Source organism: Giraffa tippelskirchi, chromosome 11, assembly GCF_054371585.1.
Source record: "Giraffa tippelskirchi isolate mGirTip1 chromosome 11, T2T-mGirTip1v1.2.pri, whole genome shotgun sequence".
NCBI lineage: Eukaryota > Metazoa > Chordata > Mammalia > Artiodactyla > Giraffidae > Giraffa > Giraffa tippelskirchi.
This window is the reverse complement of record NC_137285.1, coordinates 40,749,502-40,762,110: the sequence shown is the minus strand read 5'-3', so window position 1 is coordinate 40,762,110 and position 12,609 is coordinate 40,749,502. Positions and strand designations below refer to the sequence as shown.

At 45.5% G+C, this 12,609-nt stretch overlaps 1 protein-coding gene across 30 annotated transcripts in view; it reads right to left on the bottom strand.

Annotated features, from left to right (window-relative positions):
- The window catches only part of JADE1 (jade family PHD finger 1), a 502,176-nt gene that overhangs the window by 50,350 nt on the left and 439,217 nt on the right, over positions 1–12,609 (bottom strand). For 9 of the 30 annotated variants that reach the window (XM_081538240.1, XM_081538244.1, XM_081538243.1 and 6 more), the window contains one exon: positions 8,346–8,480. The exons of 1 other annotated variant lie outside the window; for it this stretch is intronic. The gene's annotated coding sequence lies outside the window, so the exon portion shown is untranslated. Of the gene's footprint in view, positions 1–584; positions 3,677–3,886; positions 4,179–4,342; positions 4,602–4,933; positions 5,046–5,264; positions 5,293–6,034; positions 6,627–8,330; positions 8,481–12,609 lie in introns of those variants that run through there. 20 more of the 30 variants (XM_081538223.1, XM_081538230.1, XM_081538253.1 and 17 more) reach the window with 15 other exon arrangements.

Below are 12,609 nucleotides of genomic sequence, written 5' to 3'. Positions count from 1 at the left end.
TAAACTTAACAAGATGCCACTTCAACTGAAAGGTAAAAAGGGGCTCCAGGACCACTTTCCCATTTATTAGGAATGCAGAGTTTACTTATTCCATCAGAGCCAATCATCTGTGAAAATACCAAAATATAAATCTCTCACAATCACATATCAATATTCTTTGTATAAATACACCAAGCAAATGGGCTTCCCAAATGGGCAGCTGGTAAAGAATCCACCTGCAACGCAGGAGACCCGAGTTCAATTCCTGGGTCAGAAGCCCCACTGGAGAAGGGATAGGCTCCCCACTCCAGTATTCCTGGGCTTCCCTGGTAGCTCAGCTGGTAAAGAATCTGCCTGCAATGCGGGAGACCTGGGTTTGGGTCTAGGGTTAGGAAGATCCCCTGGAGAAGGAAAAGGCTCCCAACTCCAGTATTCCAGCCTGGAGAATTCCATGGACTGTATAGTCAATTGGATCAGAGTCAGACATGACTTTCCCATTCACTTTCACCAAGCAAACAGCATGACTCTCAATTGTCTCAACTTTTTGAAATTTTATATACTATATATAATAAACATATCAACTGTCCAAATGTTAAATACATTACCAAATAAACTGCTGCCAGCTCTTCATATGGGCTTCCCTGGTGGCTCAGACAGTCAAGAATCTGCCTGAAATGCAGGAGACCTGGGTTCAATCCCTGGGACAGGATGATCCCCTGAAGAGAATGGCTACCCATTCCAGTATTCTTGCCTGAAGAATTCCATGGAGAGAGGAGCCTGACGGGCAATATAGTCCATGGGTTTGCAAAGAGTCAGACACAATGCTTTTACAATGCTTTCGAATTGTGATGCTGAGGAAGACATTTGATGGTCTCTTGGACAGGGAGGCCTGGCGTGCTGCGATTCATGGGGTCGCAAAGAGTCGGACACGACTGAGCGACTGAACTGAACTGAACTGGACTGCAAGAAGATCAATCAGTCAATCCTAAAGGAAATTAACCCTGAATATTCCCTGGAAGGACTGATGCTGAAGCTCCAATACTCTGGCCACCTGATGAGAAGAGCCGACTCACTGGAAAAGACATTTATGCTGGGAAAGATTGAGAGCAGGAAAAGAGGGTGACAGAGGATGAGATGGGTGGATGGCAACATCGACTCAATGGACATGAATTGGGAGATAGTGAAGGACAGGGAAGCCAGGCATGCTGCTGTCCATGAGGTCGAAAAGAGTAGCACACGGCTTAATGACTGAACAAGGTCAGTCATAGAGAAATCAGCTGAACACTAAAACTTTAAAGGAAACAACTTACTGTCTCAGGAACTAAAACTTTCCCAATTAAGGTTCCTACCAGGCTTCTGATACAATCTGAGAAACTAACAACTCCAAGCAAAGTCCGCCTTTGTCTGAAATTTTTTTTAAATTTACTGTTAAACAAGGCAACAGTGTTCTATCACAGGCTTGAACAGAGACGAAAGAAGTTTAACATTGGTATAACTCCCACTGTTTGACCAATTAAGCCAAGCTTTTCAATGCCAATCCAAATAAGCAGCAAGATATTGACAAAAGTGTTATATTTTCCTCTAGAGAATGTCTTATTTTATTAACCATGTAGGAAAACTGGGCATATAATGCAAATTCTGACAGACCATGAACTGTAATAGTGTAACAGGTGCCCCATATTACTAACTGAGGAAAGAGTTTCACCAACAGAAAGGAAGCAAGCAAGCAGAACCGTGAGAGTCATCTGTCTCCTCCTCACTCCTGACAATCCCTAAAAACACAAGATTTGGTCAGTGTTTGATGTCTAGATGTTTGCTGTTCTAATTTTTTTCTCAGCAAGTGTGTATATAAATACATCAGGCAAATTTCTTTAAAATAGTTTTGAAACAAATAATCTCCAAACTGAAGACTCTAAATTACACAAAAAAATGCTACTTTAATTCTAACTTTTTCAAATCCAGTCATGATTAAGTCCGAAGACATGCCTCCTCAATGTCAGAGGTTCTGTCAAAAAGTTACTACAGATTATAGAGTCTACTTACAGGAAATAATGAGATGTACTGATCTTTGATTGGACAGTGTTTTAGACAAAGCTACTGTTGTATTTGGAGGCCAAGTAAGAAAATCTGAATGTATCCCAAATAGACAAGCTGGCTAACAGGAGAAAGAAACACTCCTTACACAGCTGTACAGACAGTATGATTCATTATACGTATGTATACACAATTATCTGGAAAATGATAAAATGATGATTTCTAGGTGATAGGAATGTGTTTTTATATTTGCTTCTCTAGTTAAAAACATGTACATGTAACACCACTTCTGTAATAATACTTTAAGCCACTAAGGGCTCTCTGAAGTAAAAAATCAATTATTTATGAAAGTGAAACACATGGAGATGTGCTTGTATTCTCACCGAGTCCGTCAAGTTTTGTGTTTTTTTAAGTTAATCCTTCTACCCAAAGTCTCTGGGCTAAGCAACTGTTCATTCTAAAATACAACATGTCTTTAAAGTCCAAAAAGTTTTTCCTCCTGTTCCCACTTTTCACACACTCATCATTTTTCACTATTTTCCCTTTATAGCTACTCTTTCAACCTCTACGATAGCAAACGAAAGCATTCACTTACATATGAAAACCTATCTGGTGATGCAGGAGGAATTTGTGGGGGGGGCAGATCTTGTTCTTTCTAAATGAACATACATCTACCTTTGTCAAAGTTAAAAATCTCTGTTACAACCCACTCAAATTTTCTTCTTAGAAAGCAGCCTATGACCTTAAGATGGAATCAAGTTCAAATTCTACTGCAAGTTCAGGCAACTCCCTTTATCTCTGGCTGCTGTAAAGAGGAGGTATGTATGACAGCCCATCAAATACACATATAAAAACACATAAACTTAAAAGGGAGAAAACAAAATAACCAAAGTCAATCTGATTTAAAAGTGACATTAGATGAGACTGAAATCGTTGGGACTTAAGAATTCTCGGGTGCAGGTATTTGCACAGAACATGCAGGGTATCTGTCCAGTATGTGTGGCCCACCCTACTACAATAAATTATTTTTTATCAAAAGTGTTGTCAGTGTAAGTATAGTTACACTGAACGCTCCCTTTCTCCAGCTAAAAGTGATTAAATCTTGATTAGCGGCGATCTAGTCAAACACAACTTCCTAATCTCTAACCACTGGTGGATCACTACCTAAACCAGCTTCCAGGGAAGTAATTTCTCCGTATCTTAAAACTAGTTCATTAACTTTGAAAGGTATTAGCCTTGAGGTACAAGTAACTAGAGAGCTAGCCTTTCACAGCGGGTTTTCTAAAAAGGAAAAATAGTTCACCTAATAAAAACCTTTGGGAAAGAAGCCCCTAAGCATTCCCATTAATGGAAACTTCAGATCCTCTCTCAATTTCCTAAAAATGTAGCTGTCTTAAGTCATTCAACTGCAGCTATCACTTTACAAAGAGAAAATTTAAATTCCTCCTCGGCTGTGATAAATAGAAGGCGACAGACCTTCGCCCCCGCCGAAGCGAGGTGGGGCGCCTGCCTCCTAGTTACTAGAAAACCAGCCAAAGCTGCTTTTAAACGGTCTCGTGGTGACGACGCATTCCTAACGGGTTTCGAAGGCACGTTTAAATCGCCCGCTTTTTTGTTTGCTCGCTGCATTCACCGGGTGCCGGGACTACGGCCGCCCCCGCGCGCCGGGGAGGGGAGCCCAGGGTGGAAAAGCCGGGGCGGGGAGAGGGGGGCACGACCGGGGAAGGGGGCCCGGGGCGAGGAGAGCCGGGGGCGGAGGACTCTGGGATGCAGAGCCCGTGCGGAGGGAAGGGAGGGGGCTGGTCAGAGAAAGCTGAGGACCCCAGGAAGGCGGGGATCCCGGGGCGGGGAGAACTGGGCCGCCGCCCCGCACCGGAGAAAGCACCGCGCGGCGCCCGCCGGGGTGTGCGCAGAGCCGCGGCTTCGCGCAGCGACGCCACCCCCTCCCTCTCTCCCGCGTCGTCGCCGCCGCCGCCTCCTCCTCGTCCTCCCAAGGCGACAGAAACAACAGCGCGGGAGGAGGGGAAAGTAACTCCCGGCACCTCCGCCGGAATTAGCCCCGGTGCAGTGATGACACCTTCTCGTGGCGCAATCAAGCCCCGCTCCCTCCGCAGCGGCGTCCCCGCCGCCGCCGCCCTCTCCGTTTGAAAGTGGCCACCACCACCCCCCCCCCCGCCGCCGCCGCGGCTCCTCCCGCCCCGCCGCCGCCAGCTGCACCAATCCGCTCGGCCCCAGTTGCAAATCAAACGCTCCCTCGCGTCTAGAAGCCACTTGCGCCGCTGGAAACGGCCGCGCCGTCCCCCCTCCCAGAGTCCCTCCCGGGCGGCACCTTCAGACTGGGGCGGCCGCGCCGGCGAGAAACGGCTGTGAGATGGGAGCGGGAGCGGCGGAGACGGCGAGCAGCTCGGAGAGGACTCGGCTCCCGCTCCCGCCCCCAGACAGTTCTGGAAACTGTGTATCACCTCTGTCACAGGAAGCCATCCGGCGAGGAAGGCGGCGCGGAACCAACAAACAAACGCCTGCGGCCGCCCGCCGGAATCAACGCGGGGACGGCGACGGGCTTCGGGCCGTTCCCCGGGCGTGAGCGCGGTGGCCGCCCCCGCGCCGCGGGCTTTGTGCGGGGCTCCCGCGGCGCGGGCGCGGTGGGCCAGGCGTCCCCGCCCCCGAAACCCCCCACCCCGGGCCCCGGCAGGGCTGCTGGGACCGTTAGGTGACGCTCCAGCGCGGCTGAGAAAGCAGCGCCTCGGCCGCCGCCCGCCCGTCCCCATTTCCACATGGAGCCGCCTCTCCTCCAGCGCCAGAGGCGGGCCACAAAAGTTGGCCCCGGGGCCACCCAGCACCTGCCCACGTGCCGCGGAGGCTAGCTCCCGGGTCTCCCCCGTCCCTTCCCCCCCCCCGCCGCCCTCGGCCGCCAGGTCACCTATTACCGGTGGGAGGGGAGAGAGGCTGCTATTTAAACGCCCGCGGAAGTTGAGGCACCCCCACTGGCGGGGGCCGTGCACCTGCCTCCCGCCGCCGCGCTCCGCCACTTTGAGCAGCAGCCGCGTCCTCGGCCCCGCCTCCTGCCCGCAGGCGGGCGGGGGGAGCGGGAAGGAGGTGGAAAGGATCGAATTTCTCCAGCAAATGGGACCGTTCCGACAGGATTCGGTTCCCCGGTCAACATTCCACATTCCATCCCTCTCCCGCATTTGCAAGCCAGCGCCAACAACCCGGAAAGCCTGCTGGCTACAGAACAACAGCCCCCAACTCACAAATACACTCACAGGCACAGGACACGTGCACTGAAGGGCTTCGCAACTTGCAGTCCCGGGGTGCACACTGCACGTTTTCAGGAGGACCAAGCGACACGACACCACCCTCACAATTTGCAGACGATGCCAAAGGTTGCAATTTGCAACCCGTTTTAAGTTCATGGTTAACCGGTAGTTTGGTCTACCAATGCAACTCGTTGCTAATTTCACCGATGAAGGGTTTTACACTTCACAGGCAGTCTCGCTTTAAGTAAAAGATCCGTTCACTGGAAACCCAATTGGGAAGAATCTAATTGCTAAACTGTCCCTGCACCCCCCACCCCTACCCCTCCCTCACTGCCCTTGAATTGATGCAATGAATATTTTGGACATGTGGTGACGCGGTGATAAGAGATAGGGCTGCAGCTACCCTACACAGATGTACCTATACCCACACCTATGTTTGGACTATACAGTCGTCGTCCCTTCCCCCCGCACCACCACCACCACCGCGGTCACACACACTCTGGATTCATATATGTACCCGGACCTTGTTCTGCCATTGCCATCTGTCTACCAAGTTGCTATTATGCTTTCCACTTCCATGCAACCTAATGCACTTTGGCTGTTTAAAAAATTCTATAACTAAAGCCAACTAAACTGGGTTTCTGCTCCTGAACGCGTTTTAATTGATGATTCGCCTGAAAACCGCATGTTCTTCGCAAATCCAAAAGAAAAAGCTCTTAAGTGTTCAGCCCCCAAAACTGAAAAATAATCATAATAAAACTTACTGATCCAACACAGATCAATTCTCAGGATCCAAAAATCATCCTCTCCTCCTCCTCCTCCGGCCCCCGCCCCAGCAATGCCCAAGTTACTGGTGGGATAGTAACGCTGCGCTCGGCGGCTGCCGGCCCTCCCTCCTTCGCTACATATCGAGAACCCAATCTTTTGGCGCCATATTAATGACGTACTATATTATTTCCACTAGGCAGCGACCTTCGGCATTAAATTACTCCCGAGAACTCCCGAGCAAAGCAACAAAACCATCAAATATGGCTGAGCCTCTCGGCTCGTCCTGCAGCCGCCGCCGCTGCCGCCGCCGCGGGATCGGGACGCGCACACGGACCCACACGCGGACACGCGCGGACTCTCGGTCGGCGCGCCCTCCCCGCGCGCCCCCCGCGGCCCGCGCGCGTACCTGCTGCGGAGGGGTTCGTCCGCGGCGCTGGGCTCCTCGCCGCTCGCTCCGCGCCGCATGAGTTCGGGCCGCGGCGGGCTGGCGGACGGAGTGGCGGGCGGGCCCCTGCTCTCCCCGGCGCGCACACACCCGGCGCTCGCGCAGGGAGGCACTCTCGGACGGGCGTTTGGCTTGTTATGGAGGAAGGACTGTGTGAATCAAACTCATTTCTGGGTCACTGCTGCCACAGGGGGGAGCACTTTAATCCCTTGCCAAAACGAGAGGGTGGGGACGGGAGGGCGGAGGGAGCGCGCCGGGAACCACGGTGCGGGGGGCTCGGTCCCTCGTTAACTCTTCGCGGCCCTCGCCGTAGCAGGCTCGGCCTGTGTCAGCAGGGGCTTGCAAAGAGCCGCATGCTTCCGCTTTTAAAATCTCTTCATTCACCTCTCTTGTGAACCTAGACTTTCTTGAGGCGTCTCCAAGCAGGGTGGTGGGCTTTTAAATTATCCCTTACTCTCCCAGTCTCAACTCTTGTTTGACATCACTGCACTAGAAAAGGATTCTTTCAAATTACTTTAAAATTATGTAGATTAAGCTGTGGCTATTAAGGAATGTAATTTGGGTGAGAGCTTTTATTTTTAGATTGAATGGAAAAATAAATAGTTCTTTCGTAGTAACAGTTTTGGGGAGCTGCGGATTATGACATTTTTAAATATAGAAAATCCAGCTTTGGAGCCAGAAAACATCTTTACCTAAGTTTCTATCGAAATGATAATTGCAAATAAGCATTAATTCATTAGGAGACAGTAATTATTTGTAAATTGACACCACCGTTATATTACAAGGTGTTACAGAACTGGACTTGTCTTCCAAATAGGGAGAATTGAGCCTAATGCTAAAACTGGAGCTGCAGACTAATATAAAATTAGATTAATTCAGGGGTATTTATGTATAAAAAAGGAGTGGTTACTGATTTTCTGCAGAACACAAATTTTTTCATGTAGAGATTAACACACTTCTCTCTTGAAAATATGAAAGTGTTAGCCGCTCAGTCATGTCCAACTCTTTACGACCCCATGGACTATAGTTCACCATGCTCCATGGGATTATCCAGGCAAGAATTCTGGAGTGGGTTGCCATTCTCTTTTCTAGGGGGTTTTCCGGACCCAGGCGTCAAACCCTGGGGTCCTGCATTGCAGGCGGATTCTTTACCCTCTGAGCCACCAGGGAAGCCCTCTTCTCTCATGGACCCCCTTAAAGAAATGAGTCTATATGATATTCTGCTTCTAAAGGGAAAAGAAAAAAAATAGGGTACAGGTTGAAAATACTATCCAATAATCCGGAACATAGATCACTGATGACAAAATTGAGTATCAAACCCAAAGGCATACTTATCTACTGTAAGAATTCTTCTGAATATATCAGGTTTAGTTTCACAAAATCGCACACCAACCCATCCACCCATATCAGGATCATAGTAATCGGATAAATGTGGGAAAACAAAACTAATTGAGTCAATTATTTTTCAGAAAGCAAAGTAAACCAAAGGAAATCTTAAGTATATGTCCTCGTTCTCTCTTGCCTGCTTCACTAATGAAGTACAAAGACACTCGATTAGTCCTGTTTATGTGCTTACTTAATCCTGTTCAAAGAAACTGCATATGTAAAGCACTATGCTATCATTATTACTGTTATTAATGTTGCCCTGAAGTTACCGCTATTTTCCTTGGTTCACTTTATGCATACTCTACTGCAGAAGTAAAAGGACACAGGCTTCATAGCCAGACAGACCCTGAACTGAATCTGACTCTACGCGTTGTCAGCTGTGCAACTGTGGGGTAAATTACAAAACCTCTCTGAGCCTCAGTTTCTTCCTAAGTAATAAAAATTGGGTTAACAGGCCCTACCTGAAGGGTTGTTACCTGGAATAACTCCATAAACATGCCCAGCAGAGACCCTGGCAGTAGGAAAGCCATCCCTCCTCTCAGTTTTAGTCTTCTCGCCTTTGAAGACTGCAACTTTTCCACATTCCAGGGAAACCTACTTCACTCATTCCCCTGCAAAAAATAAAAATAAAAAATAAATCACACTTGCCATTCAGCCTTTAACTTTTTTTTTTTTCTGATTATCCCCACTCCCAAAACATCAGGCAACAAAAATGAAAGTGTGCTGAGTAAATGGATGAGAAAAATAAAGAGGTAAAAGAATACATGAACCCTCAACACTGATATGATGATTAAGACTGATGGTCCCAGGAACCTGATGAGGTAGTGCCATGTGCCAAAACAGCCCTGCACCAAAAGTCTGCAGCCTCCTATCAACTCACACTATGACTTGAACAAACGTCTTTGGATCTTAGTTTCCCCATGGAGACGATATACAAGATAATATTCAATACCCCTTGTCTAATTAACAGTCATTTCTGATTGTTTTTACCAAACTTACAAGTTGATGATTATTTATAGAAATGGAGGACAACTTGTATCAATAAAGAACATGTAAAAACAATTCATTATTAATGATCGGCAATTGACATTTTTAAAATAATAAATGTCTTCTGCCAGATCACAAAGGGAACTTATACATCCTATTTCTAAAATGGGACAGCGGTGTCTTGTGGCAGCATATTTCAAGATAAGAAATACTAAGCTGGCAATTAGGAAATGAGTTTCTGTTAACACTCTGTCACTTATTATCTTAACTTACCAAATCATTCCTGATCAAAATTTCCTGGTGTCTAGAATGGTCCTGTTAATTCACAGTTTATTATCAGAGATAAAAAGGACATTCAAGAAAATAGGTACAAAGTAGTCAGTGTAGTTATCAAGATCCTAGTCTTTTCTGATCAGTGTTCATGGTGAAAATTACCATTCTGTATATCGCTTTCATTTTGCTATTGGCATACACAGTTTAATTATTCTCTTCCATAATAATAGGTTTATAGAAATACTGAATACATATATTCATATTCCTAATTTTGAAATCATACATGATTAAACTTATAAATATTTATCTAGTTATTTCATTTATGTCTACTCCACAAAAACAAGACCAGGAGCAGACTGTGGCTCAGATCATGAACTCCTTATTGCCAAATTCAGACTTAAATTGAAGAAAGTAGGGAAAACAACTAGACCATTCAGGTATGACCTAAATCAAATCCCTTATGATTATACAGTGGAAGTGACAAATAGATTTAAGGGACTAGATCTGATAGACAGAGTGTCTGATGAGCTATGGACAGAGGTTCGGGACATTGTACAGGAGACAGGGATCAAGACAATCCCCATGGAAAAGAAATGCAAAAAAGCAAAATGGCTATCTGAGGAGGCCTTACAAATAGCTAGGAAAAGAAGAGAAGCGAAAAGCAAAGGAGAAAAGGAAAGATATTCCCATCTGAATGCAGAGTTCCAAAGAATAGCAAGTAGAGATAAGAAAGCCTTGCTCAGCGATCAATGCAAAGAAATAGAGGAAAACAATAGAATGGGAAAGACTAGAGATCTCTTCAAGAAAATTAGAGATACCAAGGGAATATTTCATGCAAAGATGGGCTCGATAAAGGACAGAAATGGTATGGACCTAACAGAAGCAGAAGATATTAAGAAGAGGTGGCAAGAATACACAAAAGAACTGTACAAAAAAGATCTTCGCAACCCAGATAAGCACCATGGTGTGATCACTCACCTAGAGCCAGACATCCTGGAATGTGAAGTCAAGTGGGCCTTAGAAAGCATCACTACAAACAAAGCTAGTGGAGGTGATGGAATTCCAGTTGAGCTATTTCAAATCCTCAAAGATGATGCTGTCAAAGTGCTGCACTCGATATGCCAGCAAATTTGGAAAACTCAGCAGTGGCCACAGGACTGGAAAAGGTCAGTTTTCATTCCAATCCCAAAGAAAGGCAATGCCAAAGAATGTTCAAACTACCGCACAATTGCACTCATCTCACACGCTAGTAAAGTAACACTCAAAATTCCCCAAGCCAAGCTTCAGCAATATGTGAACCATGAACTTCCAGATATCCAAGCTGGTTTTAGAAAAGGCAGAGGAACCAGAGATAAAATTGCCAGCATCTGCTGGATCATCGAAAAAGCAAAAGAGTTCCAGAAAAACATCTATTTCTGCTTTATTGACTATGCCAAAGCCTTTGACTGTGTGGATCACAATAAACTGTGGAAAATTCTGAAAGAGATGGGAATACCAGACCATCTGACCTGTCTCTTGAGAAACCTGTATGCAGGTCAGGAAGCAACAGTTAGAACTGGACATGGAACAACAGACTGGTTCCAAATAGGAAAAGGAGTATGTCAAGGCTGTATAGTGTCACCCTGCTTATTTAACTTATATGCAGAGTACATCATGAGAAACGCTGGGCTGGAAGAAACACAAGCTGGAATCAAGATTGCCGGGAGAAATATCAATAACCTCAGATATGCAGATGACACCACCCTTATGGCAGAAAGTGAAGAAGAACTAAAGAGCCTCTTGATGAAGGTGAAAGAGGAGAGTGAAAGAGTTGGCTTGAAGCTCAACGTTCAGAAGACTAAGATCATGGCATCTGGTCCCATCACTTCATGGGAAATAGATGGGGAAACAGTGCAAACAGTGTCAGATTTTATTTTGGGGGGCTCCAAAATCACTGCTGATGGTGATTGCAGCCATGAAATTAAGACACTTACTCCTTGGAAGGAAGGTTATGACCAACCTAGATAGCATATTGAAAAGCAGAGACATTACTTTGCCAACAAAGGTCCGTCTAGTCAAGGCTATGGTTTTTCCAGTGGTCATGTATGGATGTGAGAGTTGGACGGTGAAGAAAGCTGAGCGCCACAGAATTGATGCTTTTGAACTGTGGTGTTGGAGAAGACTCTTGAGAGTCCCTTGGACTGCAAGGAGATCCAACCAGTCCATCCTAAAGGAGATCAATCCTGGGTGTTCATTGGAAGGACTGATGTTGAAGCTGAGACTCCAATACTTTGGCCACCTCATGCGAAGTGTTGACTCATTGGAAAAGACCCTAATGCTGGGAAGGACTGGGGGCAAGAGGAAAAGGGGACGACAAAGGATGAGATGGTTGGACGGCATCACCAACTCGATGGACATGGGTTTGGGTAAACTCTGGGAGTTGGTGATGGACAGGGAGGCCTGTCGTGCTGCGATTCATGGGGTCACAAAGAGTCGGACACGACTGAACGACTGAACTGAACTGCAGATAAAGAATTATAAAACCTTGACTCGAAATTCAGAATGGTTCATCTTTGAAATGAAGTAGATATGTATGCTAAAACCCTATAAAGTTCCTTCCTTCAAAGAAATTGAGCAAGAAATTCTTCCTGGCAAATACCATTGCCAATTGGTATATGTTATGACATATGTATATACAATTTTTATTGCACAAGTGCTCTCATGGATAAAATGAGTTGTGTTCTAAAAGTTTGTATGTACTTTAATTGTGTGGAACTTTTAATTTATTCCCCAATACCTTGGTATAAAGCGAGCTTAAGTTGTCAAGTAGTTTTTAAAATAACTCTAATAACTAAATGACAGAAAAGAGTAACTTTTTTGAATGATATCATTTGGGGAACAGAGCTCCCTGTCTAACCAATCGATGAAGTCACCAGTCATGAACGGCCTGGTAATCCCTCCAAATAGGTGTACAGTACATAGAATGATTGGAAGACCAGTGACCAAGATGCTTTATTGCAGGTGTCAGGACTGACTAAATTATTGCCTTTCTCGAGGTTCTTCCTTTTTGTTTTCTTTTGCTTGTCTTTGATTTGGTTATTTTAATTTTGTTGATTTTCATACTTTTAGCACAATGCAAGATGTCAAAGAGAAACAAGTCTGACAGACAGAAGAGGAAATAACTTAATTCAGCCAGATGGAAATGTCCAAGACTGCAGAGGTTCAAAATAGGAAAAGTTTTCTCAATCATGAATGGAAAACATGACGGAGAGAATTTTCAAATTTTAGAAAGGCAAATGAAGATGATAAATCGCACCTATATGGGTAACTATTATAAACATTGCCATATATTTTTCAGGTTTTTTTCTAGGCATTTTTAATAATGTCACATATTTGAATGATGTCATGTATTTCATTTTACAATATTTCTTTTCACTTCTTTCATTTTTATCTTTTCAGTATTTTAATTTTTAAAGTAATTTTTTTTCAGGTCTTGGCCAG